This window comes from Protopterus annectens, chromosome 12.part0 (assembly GCF_019279795.1).
Source record: "Protopterus annectens isolate FY-2018-M chromosome 12.part0, PAN1.0, whole genome shotgun sequence".
Lineage (NCBI taxonomy): Eukaryota > Metazoa > Chordata > Ceratodontiformes > Protopteridae > Protopterus > Protopterus annectens.
In genome coordinates this window covers 336,687,621-336,704,806 of record NC_056746.1, presented here as the reverse complement: position 1 = coordinate 336,704,806, position 17,186 = coordinate 336,687,621, and the positions used below count along the sequence as shown (strand labels likewise).

The 17,186-nt window shown below is 39.3% G+C and overlaps 1 long non-coding RNA gene across 1 annotated transcript in view; it reads right to left on the bottom strand.

The window, feature by feature from the left end:
* Window positions 1–17,186, bottom strand: part of LOC122816551 — a 214,643-nt gene that overhangs the window by 100,620 nt on the left and 96,837 nt on the right. The window lies entirely within an intron of this gene.

Below are 17,186 nucleotides of genomic sequence, written 5' to 3'. Positions count from 1 at the left end.
CATAATTTTCATTGTCTCACATTAGTCAAGAAAATACTGTGTCAGTGGTGCAATGGGTCACACACTTGCCTTTGATGCTGAAAGATCAGAAGCTTCTGGGTTCAGTTCCCACACCATCTGCCTAGATTTACTGTCTATCAGTTAGTACACACAATTAGTGCTATACGCACTTAGAAATTTGATGTGTTATCCATGGTTTGATTCCCTCAGCCTCCATTTGCTTACTGCGTGACTCTGAGCAAGTTACTTAACCAATGCCAGGGTGATTGGGACAGTCTCATTAATGGTCACTAGACCACAAGACTAGTAATGACCCATGCTCCTAGAAGCATCAGCTGGGAATGAATAAAAGGAAACGCCTGTTTCAGGGTCACTTTATGGCAAGAAAGTAATGTACAACTGCTTGAGTAAAGTTCATTAGAATCATTAAATACCCAATCTAGATTTAATTATTATACCTATAAAGAATTTACAGTGATTCTTGAAACTAGTACTGTTCAACAGAGCAAAATAAAAATCAATCTCACATCAAAAACCCTAACTAGGTAACAGACCTATATGTTCAAATGTTTCTGCAGACTGTTGTGTTCTGAGAAAAGGGCACGCTTGCAAGCCATGGATGTCTGATAGTGTTTTAGCAGAATTTTGCTGAGTCTTGTCTTCCCAAAATCAAGTTCTGGGAATTATGATTAACTAAATTCCATTACTGCCTTATAAAGTGGGCCTAAGACACAAAGAAAGTTAGTCACACTTGGCTGGTTAAATGCAGAGTTACCAAAAGTTGCTTTTAAAACTACATTTAGTACAAAAGTTAAGTTGAAAGGAAATATGGTTAAAAATATTGCACAAAAGTGCCATCCCAGGCTTAGAGGGATTTCAGAAGGTACCAGTCATGAGTTCCTTGAGTTGCGTGAAATGTGCAGAAGAACATAGTTGGTTTGGCAGAAATAACACCTAGAAAGGTATTACAGATAGCAAGTCTTTCACCATTAAAGTAGATTAATAGCTTCAGTAATGTTTTGTATCTGCAGTAAATCAGTGAATCTATCATTTGCTCGTGTTTATTTATAAGGAACAAGAATGTTAACTGCACCTATTGTTTTCTGTTCTCCTGCACTGTATGATCAGGTGAATGCAAAGTTACACACTGTTGGACTGGTGCAGGGGGGTGGAAAACTTTCTCTACTATTCAGTGTTAGAAGAGACTCCTCTTCTAAAAAACTGAAAAGTAAATGTTAAAATTAACAAATATCAAAAGCAAAAATCACAGCCCTGCAATGGTTGAAAAAGTAAAGCAAATGCCATTCAGAAAACTAAAATGTAAGAGCACCTTCAGACATACTTTTGTCTGAATCGTGATACTGTTAGGGAAATGCTTTTTAATAAGGTACTGTATAGGGTAATGGTTAGGGGCAGCGTCAGGGTTAGCACATGTTAGTAAGGTGATGCTCCCCATCCTTATTCATGTGTGTGTGTAAAGCATAACCCTCATAAATGAGTAGAAGATTACCATGCATGGTTAGCCTAAAGCCTACCCTAAGGCTGTGTCTTCTGCATCCTAACTGTGCATTTGAGAACACTGGTGCTTTCCATGGTTGACTGCAGCCTGCCCACCCTCCAGAAAGCATATCCATCTTCCCTTGCCAGCTCTCTCAATAGCAACTGCCACTATTTACTGGTCAACTGGACAGTAGTCAGGGCTTTATGTCACTGTGTCCCTAGAAATGGCTGTGAGTTTGTAGTTTTGGTCTTTCAATTTTTAGGTTTTGCAGTTTTTTGTTACAGGGACAGGGATTCTTCACCAGAAACACAGTCAGATCCAGCACTTCTCCTGCTTCTTTGTACTGTGACAGCAGTCGGAGTTTGAGACAAACCTCATGATGTTAAAAGGACTGCTGAAGCACAGACTCTGAAGGCCCTTACTAATGGACAGGCAGCTAGGGCAGTCTCTTCTGCACAAGGACCTCTACCACACAAAGCAGTCATAAAGTTTTAGAACAGACAGTGGGTGTAACTGCATGCTCTAGGTCAGTCATATATGGGAGGTCAAAACCAAATCAAGGCATTCTTAAGGATAACATGATTCACAGATGCTGTTGTCCATTGCAAACAAAACTGATACATTTATACCGTACATCTGCAGTCACTGGGAACTTGTAATTGCCAGTTTAATGCAAAAGAAACTGAGTCATTTGTTAAAGACAGGACATTGTGTACTCTGAAGTAGGCAGTGCTCACGAGTGATGAAAGAAAAGAACAGTGCACCCACAGTAAATGCACAAGAAAAGTCCTTTACCGCTTACTAAACTCATGTTCGAAGCCATTTTATTTTGTGTGTGCTTCGAATGTTTGAAAACTAGTTCCAAGTTTTGCTGATTAATACAGCATTAAGAAGATTTTTTACTGAATAATTCAGCGAGGTACTAAGAACTTGTAAAACTGTATTCATATTGAATACAGAAAGTACATGGGTGCATTTCTGAATCACTTTTAAAGTAGAATTCCCTGTATTTACAGGCCATCTCACTGTAATATGACACAGCTAAAAGTGTAAAATATTCAGAAAAAAGATCACAATGGCACTTGAAGGAAGGGAACAGCATACGTTTAAAAAAATCTGCAAAGAATGTTATTTTTCAGTTGCACTATTACTGTTTTATACACTTACTCTGTAGGTACATTAGGCATATATGTATGCATTTATATATCTACATATTCATGTATGTAGGTGTGAATAGCAATGGTACAGGCAATTTATCTTTAAGACGAACAACAGCAACCACTTAGCAACAAAAAGCAACAAAATACAACCCAAGGGTGATCCACAAGTTTAATTATAGAAAATTCTCTTTCTCTGACGTCTCGGCAGTAGCCTTCAAGGAGTAAAGAACCATAGAAACACATACATTATATACTAACAAACAATAATATATCTTTAAGAGTTCAATGGGTAAATAACAATGTTATTTTGTTAACTTTTTGCAGAAAAAATGATCAACTTAAAAGACACAATTTAATTTACTAAAATCTGTTTTCTATTAACACAAGGAGCTCTGTTTTGGCTATAATTGCTAACTGTACTGTGATTTTCATTACCAAACCAGTCTGACTAGTAGTTGCAACTAACACTATGTGCCCTTCTGCCAAAAGACAAGCAAAAGCCTGATCAATGCACCATTCCAATATAGGCAGAGTCTTCCACATAACACACTCTTAATGTGAGTAAGGCAGACTTTCCCATCTGCACTATTCCTCTTGTCTTTGTTAAATTGGTGTCTCTGGAGTTCTCTACCCCTTATGTTAATTTTTACTTCTGGAGTTTCTTCCACTCATCTTTTGTTGGCTACTTCTACCGATTTCAAAAATACTATTTTGTGAAGGCAACCTCCTTTTCCCAGTCTGTTCCATAAACCCAAAATACTGATTATCCATGGGTAACTATAATAGTAGCCAACATCTTCAGACTGCACAGCTAAATTGACTTTTCAGTCTCTCACTGATTAGGTACGTCAATCGAACAGCTTCTCCCCCATCATTCTTATCAAGCACTCTGCATTTAAAGACAACTGTACCATACTAATAACATAGGGCACACGCATGTACTGTATCTGCTTGCATTTAATCGTTTGAGATGCTGTCTGTCTAGCATGGTAAAATATAGGTAAATAATATAATTTCCGTACAGTCAAACCTCTCAAACTCTTAGCACAAGAAATCTGGACAGAGCCAAAAGTCATGAAATAGGGAGAGATTTTAAATATTGCTCTTATTTTGTAAAGTTATTAGAATAACAGGTTTTGCACTGACATGCATTTTTCTGAAGGATATGAAGTCTGAAACTCAAATGTCAGTTACTTACTGACTTCAGTCCTCCATGATTTCCCAGAAAACCAGATATTTTATGAGGAATTGACCAAACATATGTGGCAAAAATCTGAACAGTCTACAAACTCCTCTCCTACATCAAACAATGCAGGGACCACATGAACTCTCCATCTCCTACCCCCCTGCATTTGGACTCCTTAGACAATGCCTAAACTACTTGATGCTCACTGACAGTTTTTTAATTGGTAATTCCTACCTTCATCACAGCTTATGATGAGCTACAAATCTGTTTACCCCAAAAGTCATTTAGTCCTACTAGACATGCACCTCAGATTCCCACATCACACACAGTCTTCAGGCAACAATCACTACTCAACAAGTTAATAACTCAACTGCTAAATAATTTCTTAAAAAAGAAGCATACTGAAAAAAAAATGTGACTAGTGACTCTAATTAGATGCATCAACTTTGCATACACAAAGCTGGACAAGAACTACTAAAACCAAACTGAAAAATAAAACATGACACTTCCCATAATGACTTTGCCTTTGTAACTGCACATGGTAGAATCAATGACACAGGGACTTCTCCTTCCTGGTGACATAGACGGGAGATGTGACTGATCTTGGGACACCCTTACCTAATCTAGAAAATCCTGTGAAGTTAATGAAATCTTTCCTTCACCAACAATGCACCAAAATATGCAGACATGTTTACTGCCTTTAACAAGGTGTTGTTCCAGTGGAATTCAGTATCTCCCTTCTGGGGGAGGGGGGGGGGCTTCTGTGTGGGACCTAGATCTGCTTTGCAAAGGATGGGCTATAGCTCTCCTTAAAAGGGGTTACACTACTGAAAAGACTCCACCCCCTATGACTTTTAGGCCAGGGTCAAAATACGGGGCATCCTATGATAATCTCTGCAGAAAACAATAAGGTTATAGTGAGACTTATAAATGCCTGTAGCCTAAATAAAAACAAGCTACCAAATATTTATCTTACCATTGAAGGAATTGGGGTTCATACCATCACAGAGATTTAGTTTAAAGACCTGTGCTGCGTTCCACAAACACTTGGTTAAAACTCTTTGGATTTGGTTAAACCTACTGAGCAAGAAGTACGTATCCATTTGCACAAGTCAATCTTTTAAAAGCAGAATTATAGAAACAAATCTTGGGTATAATATATTCTATAGTCAGGTTACAATAAACAACAATAGCTACAATTTAGTAAAACATATAACCACTCCCATAACAGAAAATGTTTTTATACTCAGTAACATAAATTATCCCTACATTGAGTGAGAAAACTATGCTTCAGCCAATAATCTATTGCAAAAACTATAAGACTTCATAAACATTAACAATCATAAATAAGTGGTAAAGATGCTGACAAGGAATACAAACATACTGGATATAATCTGACAAGCATACATACCTCTTAGCTGTGCTTACCTAAATATCACCCCACTTCATATTATACACCAGATCAAACAAAATCTAATAAAAAATATAACACATTTAAGATTTTTCAAACAGCAACTATGGTGCCCTGAACTAACAATCAATGTGTGCCAGTAAAATGGAATTCTATATTACGTACCAATTTTGTAACACAGCGGTGAATCATTCACAGCCTTCTACAATACTTTAATAACTGCATTGAAATTTCTACAATAAGCCAAAATGAATCAATAAATTATTAATCCAAAAGAAAACAGTATAGACAGACTTCAAACTTTACCTGACCCAAACCAATGAAGTTAAGGTCAGCTCAACCTAAAAAAACTCAATAAAGCAATAAAAAGAAGCAAAGCTTAATGCATGGCAAAAACACATCTGAAGAAAGACAGAGAAGGAACAAAAATCTAGTAACTTGCAGAAAAACAGTATCAACACAACACAGCTAACAGATATAGATAAGGCACGAGCATGCAGCAACTTCTGGGCTGCAGTGGGGAACCCCATCCACTCTTTCTCCCTGCAGTGAAATCTCACCCAAAATTACATCTGACATTGTCCCCTCTGCCCTCAGTAAGAAATACAGGTTTATGGGATAAAATGAAATACCAGGAAGCCTAATTTATCCTATCAAAAATACTCTATTATACACATATTAATACAGAAAAAAAAATAATTATGTTTTTGGTATCTGGAAACAGGCTACTCTTGTCCCAATCCACAATGGACGCCCTTCCACAGACCTCAATAAATACAGATCAATCAGCCTCACAAGTGTTTTGGGCAAGCTGATGGACAGAACCATCATGGAACTTACTTGGGCAGGCATGCCATTCTCACATTCCATAACCAATCCAGGTATGGTTTCATCAAATATAAATTTAGTATGTTTAAACTCATAAATTTATTTGAGAGTATGACAACTACCTTGGATGAAGTTTTATGCGTCCATGCATCCCACCTTGATCTGGCCAAAACATTCAATACTCCACAACAGAATTATACATAAACTCAGGGATTTAAAAATAAATGAAGCTTTAATAACCTGAGTCACAATCAGCAGCATGGTCATACATAAACAAGAATAGGAGTACTTTTATACTCACCATCAGCCATCACCACTGGAGTCCCCCCAAGGCTTTATCCTGGGCCCAATACTTTTTGGAAATCTTTTTCTCAGCTGTCAAAACTGATTCCAGTGTTTGGCTCACCAAATACATACATGATTGAAAAGCTGGGGGTATTGCCCTTAACCCTGCTGACACCATCCATTGTTAAAGTGGCATTTAATGTTGTGTCTTTCGGGTTTTCCCGGTTAGGGGTTGCCACAGTGGAACTCCGGTCCGCTAATGATTGGCAGTGGATTTTTACGTGCTGAGTTGCCAGCCCTGACGCACAACCTTCAACGAAGGTATGCCCATTCACGCATTTCTCCACACAGAAGACGCTCTAGCTGAGAATCGAACAGAACAACGTCTTACTGTGAGGTGACAACGCTACCGCAGCACCATCACCGCAGTTAAAGTGGTATTTAACATTACTCAGAAATGGTGCAATAAAAAAACTACCTTTCCTTCTATAACAAAATATAATATGCTGGCATTTGGCAACCCCTCCATAAGATATATATTCACTGTTGAGGGGCAACAAATAAAAGCTGTAAAAATAGTAAAGACCTTAGAGTCCTTGTAAATGATACTCTTTCACTGGATACCCATATAGCTACCATTGTCCACAAAGCAGATGAAGTTATCTTCCTAATCCTCCATGGGGTCAAGATCAGTGTCAAGAAGGTAAATGTCCACCTGTTTACTGTTCATTCTAGACCAGTTTAAAGAATACAGCATTATATTCTATAACCTACACACATGCCATCTGGTGCAAGTCAAGAAGGTACAAAAATGACAGACAGAATCAAAGAGCTTCAAAGCCCTTTTCCTCTCTTCTCTGTATGTTTTTGTTTTGTTAAAATATACATGTGCTTCCCTGACATACAGATCATTAAAGGGCATCTTATTTTTTTGAAACTCTTTTCTTAACATCTCAAGTAATCTGAACACAAGTGGAATTTGTCCTCAGTAAAACTGATATCAGTCGCGCATGAAATGTGACAACTTCTTACCTTGAAAGACACATACCTAGGGAATGAACTCTCCCCTTCAATTAAACTCAGCCCATCAAACCATGCCCTCAAGAAAGAACTGGATGACTACATAGTGACCCCTAAGTTCCAGTGCAGGATCTGCAGCATCAAGCTCCTTGATGACCAACAGCTTGTTTACAAAAGCTATGACCTTATGGAGCCAATCCCAACCTTCCCTCCCATCAGATTCCTATAATCTGAACTTGTTATCAAATCAAACCACTGTGCTAAGTCAGTGATTCTACATTTATAATAAAGCTGTGGTTTTATCGAGTCACAGATCTTTTTATTCTTGTTATCAAATCAAGCTCACCAACCACCTTAAAAAGAGATACAGTGTGCCTTTCTAGTTTATTCCCTCTTTACTAAGATATACCTGCTTTCTACACCTTCAGTGACTGTCATAAGGGCTTTAATTCTTCTCTGTTTCAATGTGCAAAAATTATGATTTACCACTATCTACATCCTAAATGCTTGTCATCTATCACTCTTTCCAAAATCCATGGTATGTGTTTCTGAATGTTTCCATTTTTAAAAGTACTGTTAATGGATATCCTGGAGAAGATTTTCACTGTTCTTTCACATAAAAGCATCAAGTATCATATGGTTATTTCATTTTGCCACACCTTCACTAAACTCCAAATACATACATATTTCTCACAATATTCTTCATTTGTTGACATCCTCCTTTTGCGTTCCTTTTCTGTCATAAGTACATGCAACTCACATTCAGGTTTGTATGCTCTCTCACCAGGCACACAATTATCGGTTATATGGAGATAAACTATAGATTCACAGCTAGTTATTATCTATGTGGTCCAAGAAGCCCTTTGGGAGGGTATCTAGCACAATTTCTATAGAATATCGTGTGGTTAGGTGACTTGCTTAAGGTCAACAGTAGGAAAATGGAGGTCAAAGGTATCAAACCCCGGTCTACAGGAAGCAGCTCATTGCCATTATCCTCTATACTGTTAGAGAGGTGGCTGTTGTTTTACACTTGCAGTAACTTGATCAACACTTTTTGTAATGCTACTCTCCAAAGTTCTGACAAAAAAGTTAGTCGATCTTAACTGTATGACTTCATAATCAGATGCACAAACATCCATGTTAAGATAAGCACAACTCCTGCCTACTGCATGTCACTACAGGTATCATCTGCTGAAGGCTGCAAAAGAAGAAACCATTTTCAATTAGGATATGTAGCTCCACTGTATTTCATGTAGAAGTAATACACTGTAGTTTCCCACTACACCACAAGGTGGAGCACCTTTTCAGGAATATAAAAGACAATTTCAAAAGTAAAAGAGGGGACTGGAACACTAGCTGACGGAGGGAAGACTGAAACATGTAGCTGAAGGGAAAAGAGTCTTGCATCATAACTGGATTTTCTTTTCTAGTGCTTTGGGATAGGGAAGTGAAGTAGCAGATTGTGTCTGTCTCTGGCTGAAATCCTGGACGATGGTATTTTGTGGAATCAGGAGAGAAGTCTGAAACAAGCTCCACACCTGCTATGATTCAGCAAGAAAAGGAGTTCTCTTGGGCCTAGTACCGAGAAGTCATAGATGATTACCAGAGTTCTGTTAGGTGAATTTCTACTTTTCTCATCAGAGGAACCATGGTGCCTGGTCACTAGGATATTCTCCACAGAGTGGTGAGAGGCTCTGGCCATCATTTTTATATTTTTATAAGGCTGTGGTTCCCCCCTTAAATTCTTTGTGGATTACAAATTACTGGAATCCATATGAGCTCCAACTTAGGCCCCATCATGCCGGCAGACTGTAAATAGTCACTGGCAAGTGAACAGGGTATAATAGAGTGTTTCATAGTTGGTCTGTTTAGAACTGATCAAGGGGGTAGAGGGTGTTAGTACTGCTGTATGACATTGCATTCTCTCATATTTGTATTGTTGCACATAAATCTTTATTGTTCAATGATAATGCATTTTGCCATGTTAGTATTGCTGCCTTAAAGACTCTTTACTGCTCAATGACATTGCATTTTCTCATTTGTATTGTTGCATTATAAATCCTCATTGTTCAATGACATTGCATTTTGCTCGTGTTAGTACTGCTGCCTTCAAGAATTTTGCTGCTCAATGACATTGCATTTTCTCATATCTGTATTGTTGTATTAGAACTCTTTTACTGCTTAATGACACTGCATTTTTCCTCTGTTTGTGTTGCTGCATTATAAAGTTTTACTGCTCATTGATATTGCCTTCTTTGTGCATATTTGAATGTCAAGACCTTCTTCTGTTGAGTTCTGGGGAAGAGGGTGAATGTGTGTTTTTATTGCGTGCATATCTCACCTTGCTTTATTGCTAACTGGTGCACTGCTGAAATAATTTGTTTATGGTTGTGCTATTGCCTTTTTAAACTAGATGTGTCACCAAGTATAAAATCTGTCCCTCTTGCTGCCTTGGTGTGTTGGGCCTATAGGGGTGTCACCAGAGTCAGGTAGGAAGGAACCCATATCTCTTCAGCTACACCTGCGAGTGCGTTACAGATAGAAGAACCAAAGAGCGGCAAAGCTGAAGAATTTAGTTCACTGGTGTGTTATTTAGTGCCATAAAGGTATTCCGCAATGATAGCTGAGGCCAGCTACCACTTAGATGTGATGGTAACTGGCCTCATCAGACACATCACTGGATTTCACAACTCTTCAGTGACTTTGGGACATACTCCACAACTTTAATTTTAATTTAATTAATTCTTGAAGCACGCTGCTGTTCAGCAACTACATCACCCCAAAATGAAGATTCATCACCCAAGCTATTCTGTACTTTAGACATTAATATTGCCATTATAAGTTAATAAAACATCACACTTTACTGAAGCCCCACAAAACTGAATGAAGCATGGCCCCACATTATCCTGCTAATACCCCATTAAATGCTGTCACTCACTTCTATAAAGTAGGGAGAACCACTGACTAAACTGTGGAAAGCTTCAGGACTTGTTCTAAAAGTTATGCAGCATGCCCTGAAGCCACCATGGACATTTTAATAATGAGAATGCCCTTCTTTGTGTCAGATTAGGGAAGCATATAATCACCTCATTTTCCTCATTAGAATGTTCCTTAAAGATGGTTTGACACTGATCAGGAAAAAACAGCACTACAAATGGCTTTATTAAGAAAATCTCAAAGAGCACACATAAGTGATTGCTTCACCACTCCAGCTTGCGTCTCCATCCTGTAGTCAAGCTATTACCAGAGCAAAGTTATGAACTGTTAACATGCTACATCCTCTGATGCAGGGTTTGATTCTCTCAACCACTGTTTGTCTGCTGTGTGAGCTTGAGCAATTCACTTAACCAGACAAGTGTTTTGGGAAACTGGGATATGCTTTTTAAATGGTCTCCTGGACTTTGTACCTAACAGTTCATTGGTTTTATGAACCTAGCTGTTCATTCGTTGGTTCTCTTCTGTTCTTGATTTTCCTCAATGACATCTTCAAATTAAGTGTCCTTTTCTATATTTAAATCTATGCAAACAATGTGACACTCTTTAATTTACAGTATTTTCTCCTAATCTAAAAGTGTGCAACTATTCAAGGTCACTTCAGCATCATCTAGCTCCGGGTCTCTTCCAAACAAATCACATTACTGCAACCAAGATCTTTATTTGTGTCCAGTGAAACTAAAGAGACTAGACCTTAACTGTACCAGATCTCCCATAACAGCAGCTGGCCTCCCTTCTGAATAATTTATATATATTTTTAATTGTATGTCTAAACCACTATGCTTATGTGAATATCTTATGCAATCATATGTTATTGTCTGCTATATTTTTATAACTGAATGTGTAAAGATCTTGTGTCTAGTATGTTAGCAATTGTTCTGGAGCTTTTCTCCCCAGGACTCCGCTGAAAATGGACAGCTCTGTCCAGTCGGACCTTCCCTGTAAACAAATATAAAGTAAATAAAATAAAATAAATAAATATAGCTGATTCATATTTGTTAAGGCTTAGCTAAACTCTTATACAGTAAACTCTCAGTTAACCAACACCCATGGGGATTGGTAGATGATGAATGACTGTAGTTTCTGGTTGCCTGAGAGTTACTATTAAAAACAGGCCTAACTAATACTGTACCCTATACTACTTGTTTGGTTTGACTTGTTCTCAGGTTGGGGAGAGAAAGAGAATGTATTCCTATCTTCCTTTTTAAAACTCTAAAACTCTAAAAATGCAAGTTATGCTTCTGCGGGGGGGGGGGGGGTTGCCGGTTGCTTGAGTTCTGGTTAACTGAGAGTTTACTGTGTCAGATTTTTAAACTAAATTGATGTGCCTTAATGATACACCAACCCAAACCTAGAATGACCTCTACTTTTCCTTGCAAAATGCCTGCTATGAAAGGGAAGTTATGCTTCACAACAGGTGTTGCATTCTGTGCTGTCCTCACAGTGCCTCACTAGTCTGGGTCCTTTTCTGGGCATGTTCACTTATTTGGCCACTCCCAGTGTCCTCACTTCGAGGGTGTTTTAGTTATCTCTTGTGAGAATAAAAGTTCATTTTCTCTTCTCTTTCACTACTTCACATAAGCTTGTAATTGTACTAATTTAGTAGAGCTCCAGCTGACTTTACCAATGCCTTCCTTTTATCATAACAGCAAATGATCAGCAACATATGCTTTACATCCTTTCAAATCATTACCGTATTGCTTTGACATACAAGACGTACAATTCATGTCGTCTCTACAACTGTCTCCATAACAGTACTGGCAGATAGGCTGAGGGCCTAAATTCCAGGTCAACTCTGTTATCTTGTCCTTAATTCCTTCCAGCTTCAGCATGCACTGTCCCAAGAGATGTGCATATGCTTACATTTCTAGCAAACACCTGGTAGTAAACCTAATCTGCGCATTCCATTTTCTGTCAAGAATTTTAAAAAAGCATGTTTCTCACTTTATATTTAGTTAATGAGCACACCAGTTAAAGCTGATTACTCGCTCCTTCTCCTGCAGATTTTATTGCTCATTTTGTCTTTTCCTGGTCTGTTTTTTTTTTCTATACACTCTACTTACATCCCCAATCCTTAAGCTTAACTACATTCAGGTCAGCTACTCTGTATACCTAATAGCCTACGCTAGGCAAACTGTTTCCTTATTGCAAAGGTGCTATTATTGCACTTCTCTGGTTACTGAACTAATTATGGCTGTATCAATTTGCCTGCTGGTTTTCATATTATCTTTATGCTTGTTTTGAATTACAACTCTCTTTCTACTTGTACCTTCCCTTGCTTTATATTTTATTACAGTGCACATAGTATTAAGCAAATTTTCACAGCTTTGTCGATCATTTCCAAGAACATGCCCCAAGTAAAAGCTTTCAAGCCAATTTACTCTGTCACCTTAGCTGCATCAGCCTTCTGTAGCAATTTCACTGCATTAGCTGACAGTTCTTTTTAAACTGAATTCTCTCAGAAGAAACTTCTCTTTCCCTCACAAGAGGTCAGCAGGCAGTTATTCATAGTCAATTGTACCTATCAGTTTACCTTTGATGACTCCTACACTTCTAAACTATGACACAGGGAATTATTGTTTTAAAAGTGCAGATATTAAGAGGGTCAAGGATAAAAAAATGCTAAAACATTCCTGGCACATCCTAATTATTCCCACCTACTACTTTGCATTTCATTTAAGCTGAATACGCCCCTCCTCCCCTTTCCATGTTCCTTCTTTCTGCTCCACTGCTGACAGCCCACTTCGATTTGAAAAGAGAGAATCATGCGGATGGATTTGGATGGATTTGACCAGCTCTCTGCCCAATACCCCCTGGTGTAAAGCATTATTCCCTAAATATTTAAGTACCTAAGCTGTTTTGTGATACAAAGACAATATGCTACACCTTAAGATCCTTATTTTGACTCGCTCACAGTTCGAGCCAAACGTTTTCTCTGTACTTCTCCAAAAAGTTTGTTCCAAGTAAAAATTTTTAAATACAGTCATACATTTTAATTTTGTAAATGGTACAATTTCCAGTTTTGTATTTTATACATACCAGGACTGGAGACCACAGCTGGAGATGTAAGGTACCATAATATGCGACAGTGTCGCCACATACCCCTCCACTATACGATTAAATGACAACTGAACCACAAGCTTGTGTAGTATAACTGAAAGAGTAGTTTCATGGCAGCCACTGCAGTTCATATTACCGTTATTCCAGAGTGAGAATAAAAACTGATTGGCAGCTTTGTTCCTTTTTGCATTACTCAAACATTTCACAAATCACAGAGCTTAGTGGAAGGAAGTTCAGAAAAAACGAAAACATTTTGACTTTGATTAAAGTTAGTCAAACATGCTGGCATTCAGCCTATGTAGATCATGCACATTCCTAGGCTACTGAGAGACTGGACACTGCCTGAATATATTATAATTGGGTAATTATTTTCTGACACACGCTACTAATAAGCATCATGGTATTTAACAGCTACAATATACAGGGATTAAAAACACTCTATACACATCTGAAATCACACTAGTAAAAGTCCTGAAAAACATTGGTATTTCACTGTTCCACTGTCCTGTTCTTGCTCTCTTCCCCTCTTTCATGTTTTCTCTCTCTCTTTGTCTGTCCGTCTCGCTCCACTCTTGTTTTGTCCTCATCTCGACCGGGTCTGTTTGGCCTGCCTAATCATACCACACAGATCTTGTTTTGTTACCCCATATCACTACTGTTACCATCTGTTTTACAGCCTGTAAACATTTTTCTTTCTTATCTTAGTCAGTCATGTGCCCACCATTTCCTCCACTATTTCTCCAGTTACTTCTACTGCGCAGTTTATTTTGTGTTTTATTTGAAGACCTTGACTTCGAAGTAATTGTGCTTAACATTCTCTCTTCAGAGATTTTGTTTATTTTTGTCTTTACCAAGTATTATGTACGCCAAACCTTGAAATAAGGCTCATATTGCAAGCAAATGAAACTGCTTACAGTTGTTCAATATGGAATTCAGAAAGTACAGTTGTGTACGCTTAACATAAATGTACATGTTCGAGTGTATTCACTGTTGCAGTCATCACATTTGGGTTATCTGCTTGCAGTAGCCCTCAGTCGGCCTGATTATCAAAGTCTTGGGTACTGCGTCGGATGCTGTCTCATCTTCCATGATGTCAGGTAGTCAGGGGTATAAAGCATGCAGCCGACGCCATTACATCAGTTTTTCTTGCCCCAGATGGCAGGTGTCCCCATAATGGGAAGCAATTACATACAAGGTTACACCTCCAACAAAAAAGAAAATACACCAAAAAGCTTTAAGCATAGCAAACAAGAATAGAGGTATAGTCAATAGAAGTAAGGGGGCTGGAGGGAGGGTAACCAGGACTGCAACAGTGAATACACTCGAACATCTACATTTATGGTAAGTGTACACAACTGTACTATGTTCTTCGTGTTTCACTGCTGCAGTCATCACATTTGGGTAGATTCCCAAAGCTAAGGATGAGAGGAGGTAATTAGATAGCATTAGGACCAGCTATAAGGCCCTGCAAGACTGCAGTGGCAAAGCCAGCTCTGGATTTAGAAAAAAATTGGCAAGTAGTAATGCTTGGTGAAAGTATGTACAGAACTCGAGGTAGCAGCTTCTAGGATGTCCCTGGTAGGGACACCTCTGAGAAAGACTGTAGAGGTAGATGCAGCCCTGGTTGAATGTGGCCTTATCCCCTGTGGGGTAGGTTTTCCATGGTGCTTATAGCAGAAATGAATGCAGTGGCCTATCCACTTAGAAATGGTTTGCTTTGAAATGGCCTTCCCCTCTGCCCCTGCAGCAAATGCAACCAGCAGCTGTTCAGATTTCCTGAGAGGTTTAGTCCTGTCCAAGTAAAATCGAAGTCCAAGGAGTGCAGTATTCCTTCCCCTTTGTTCTGTGGACTATTAAAGAAGGTAAGCAAATGAATGGGCTGATTAAGGGCCACACTGGATACCACCTTGTGCATGAAGGAGGGATTGGTCCTGAGGGACACCCTGTCTGTGTGAAAGATGATGAAAGGTTCCACTGCCATGGCAGCCTGTAATTCAGACACCCTTCTTGCTGAAGTGATGGCTAGAAGGTAGGCTGTTTTCCAAGAAAGGAATTTCAACTCTGCATTTGCAGCTGGCTCAAAAGGGGGTAAACTGAGCTTTTCCAGTACAAAGTTAAGGTCCCTGGCTGGAATAGGGGCTCTCCTGAGTGGCCTTAAATTTTTGGCCCTTCTGAGGAACTGCTTCAGCAGTGGATGAGAGAAGAGGGGTGGATCTGTATTGTAATGAGCTGAAATGGTTGAGGCATGAATTTTGATGGAGGAAAAGGAAAGGCCCTTGTGAAGCATCTCAGTTAGGTATTGAAGAATCTGAGGTAAATTGGGAGCTGCTGTGCCCATCCCTTGAGTTTGGCTCCAGGAACAGAATCTTTTCCATTTTTCAACATAAGATTTTCTAGTACTAGGCCTCCTTGCCTCCAAAATGACATCCATCACTTGCTTACTGAGGGATGGTAATGGCGAGATCAGGTAATTAGCCAGGCTGCCAGATTCAGGGTTTGAAGCTATGGGTGCAGAATCTGGCCCTCCTGCTGGGACAGCAGGGCAGGAGTCTGAGGCAGGTGCCATGGTGCCAGCAGTGACACACTGCACAGGAGGGGTACCACTGTTGGTGTGGCCAGTCTGGTGCAATCAGTATTGTCCTTGGTTTGTCCTGTTTGATCTTTAGTAGTACCTTGGAGAGGAGAGGCAGAGGGGGAGAGGCATAAACTGATAGGTTTTTCCGAGTGAAGGACAGGACATCCACTTTCCAAGCTTGTTTGTGGGGAGTCCTTGTGTAGAATTTGTCCAACTGGTAGATCTGGGGGGAGGCAAAAGTACAGTTTTGTACCTACCACAAATGTAGATGTTCGAGTGCTAATATAGCTGCAGTCATAACAGATGGGTTCTCCTGCCATCAGGCGGGTCCTCGGTCGGCCGAATTCCAAAGTCTAGGTCTGGCGTCAGTTGTCGTCGCTTCTTCCCTGACGTCAGTGCGACAGGGGTATAAAAGAACCAGCCAACGCCATTTTCTTCAGTTTTTCTTGCCCCAGATGTCAGGTGCCCCCAGAAGGAAGGCAATACATAAATCTATGTAATAATGCAATGCAATATAATCAAAATACAGTAGTTGCAAGCAAATACACCATAAATGAATACCCCAATCGGGTTGTATGAGGAGGTGTTAGCCAATAGGCCTGTCCCAAGAGGGGAAGGAGGAAGGAAAACCTGGACTGCAGCTGTATTAGCACTCGAACATCTATATTTATGGTAGGTACAAAACTGTACTATGTTCATCGTGAATACAGCTGCAGTCATAACAGATGGGTAGAATCCCAAAGCTAAAAAAGGGGTGGTAGGCACTAGGTGGAAAGTACAGTTTTGTACCTACCATAAATGTAGATGTTCGAGTGCTAATACAGCTGCAGTAATCACATATGGGTTCTCTGCCGTCAGGCGGGTCCTCGGTCGGCCGAATTCCAAAGTCTTGGTCCGACGTCGGTTGTTGTCACCTTCTTTCCTGATGTTAATGCGACAGGGGTATATAAGACACAGCCGACGCCATATTCTTCAGTCGTTCTTGCCCCAGAGGTCAGGTGCCCCCAGAAGGAAGGCAATACATAAATTATATATATATATATATATATATATATATATATATTTATTTTATTTTATTTATTTTATTTATTTTACATTTGTTTACCGGGCTAGTCCAACTGGATATATTTCCATTTTCAGCAGAGGCCCGGGGAGAAAAGCTCCAC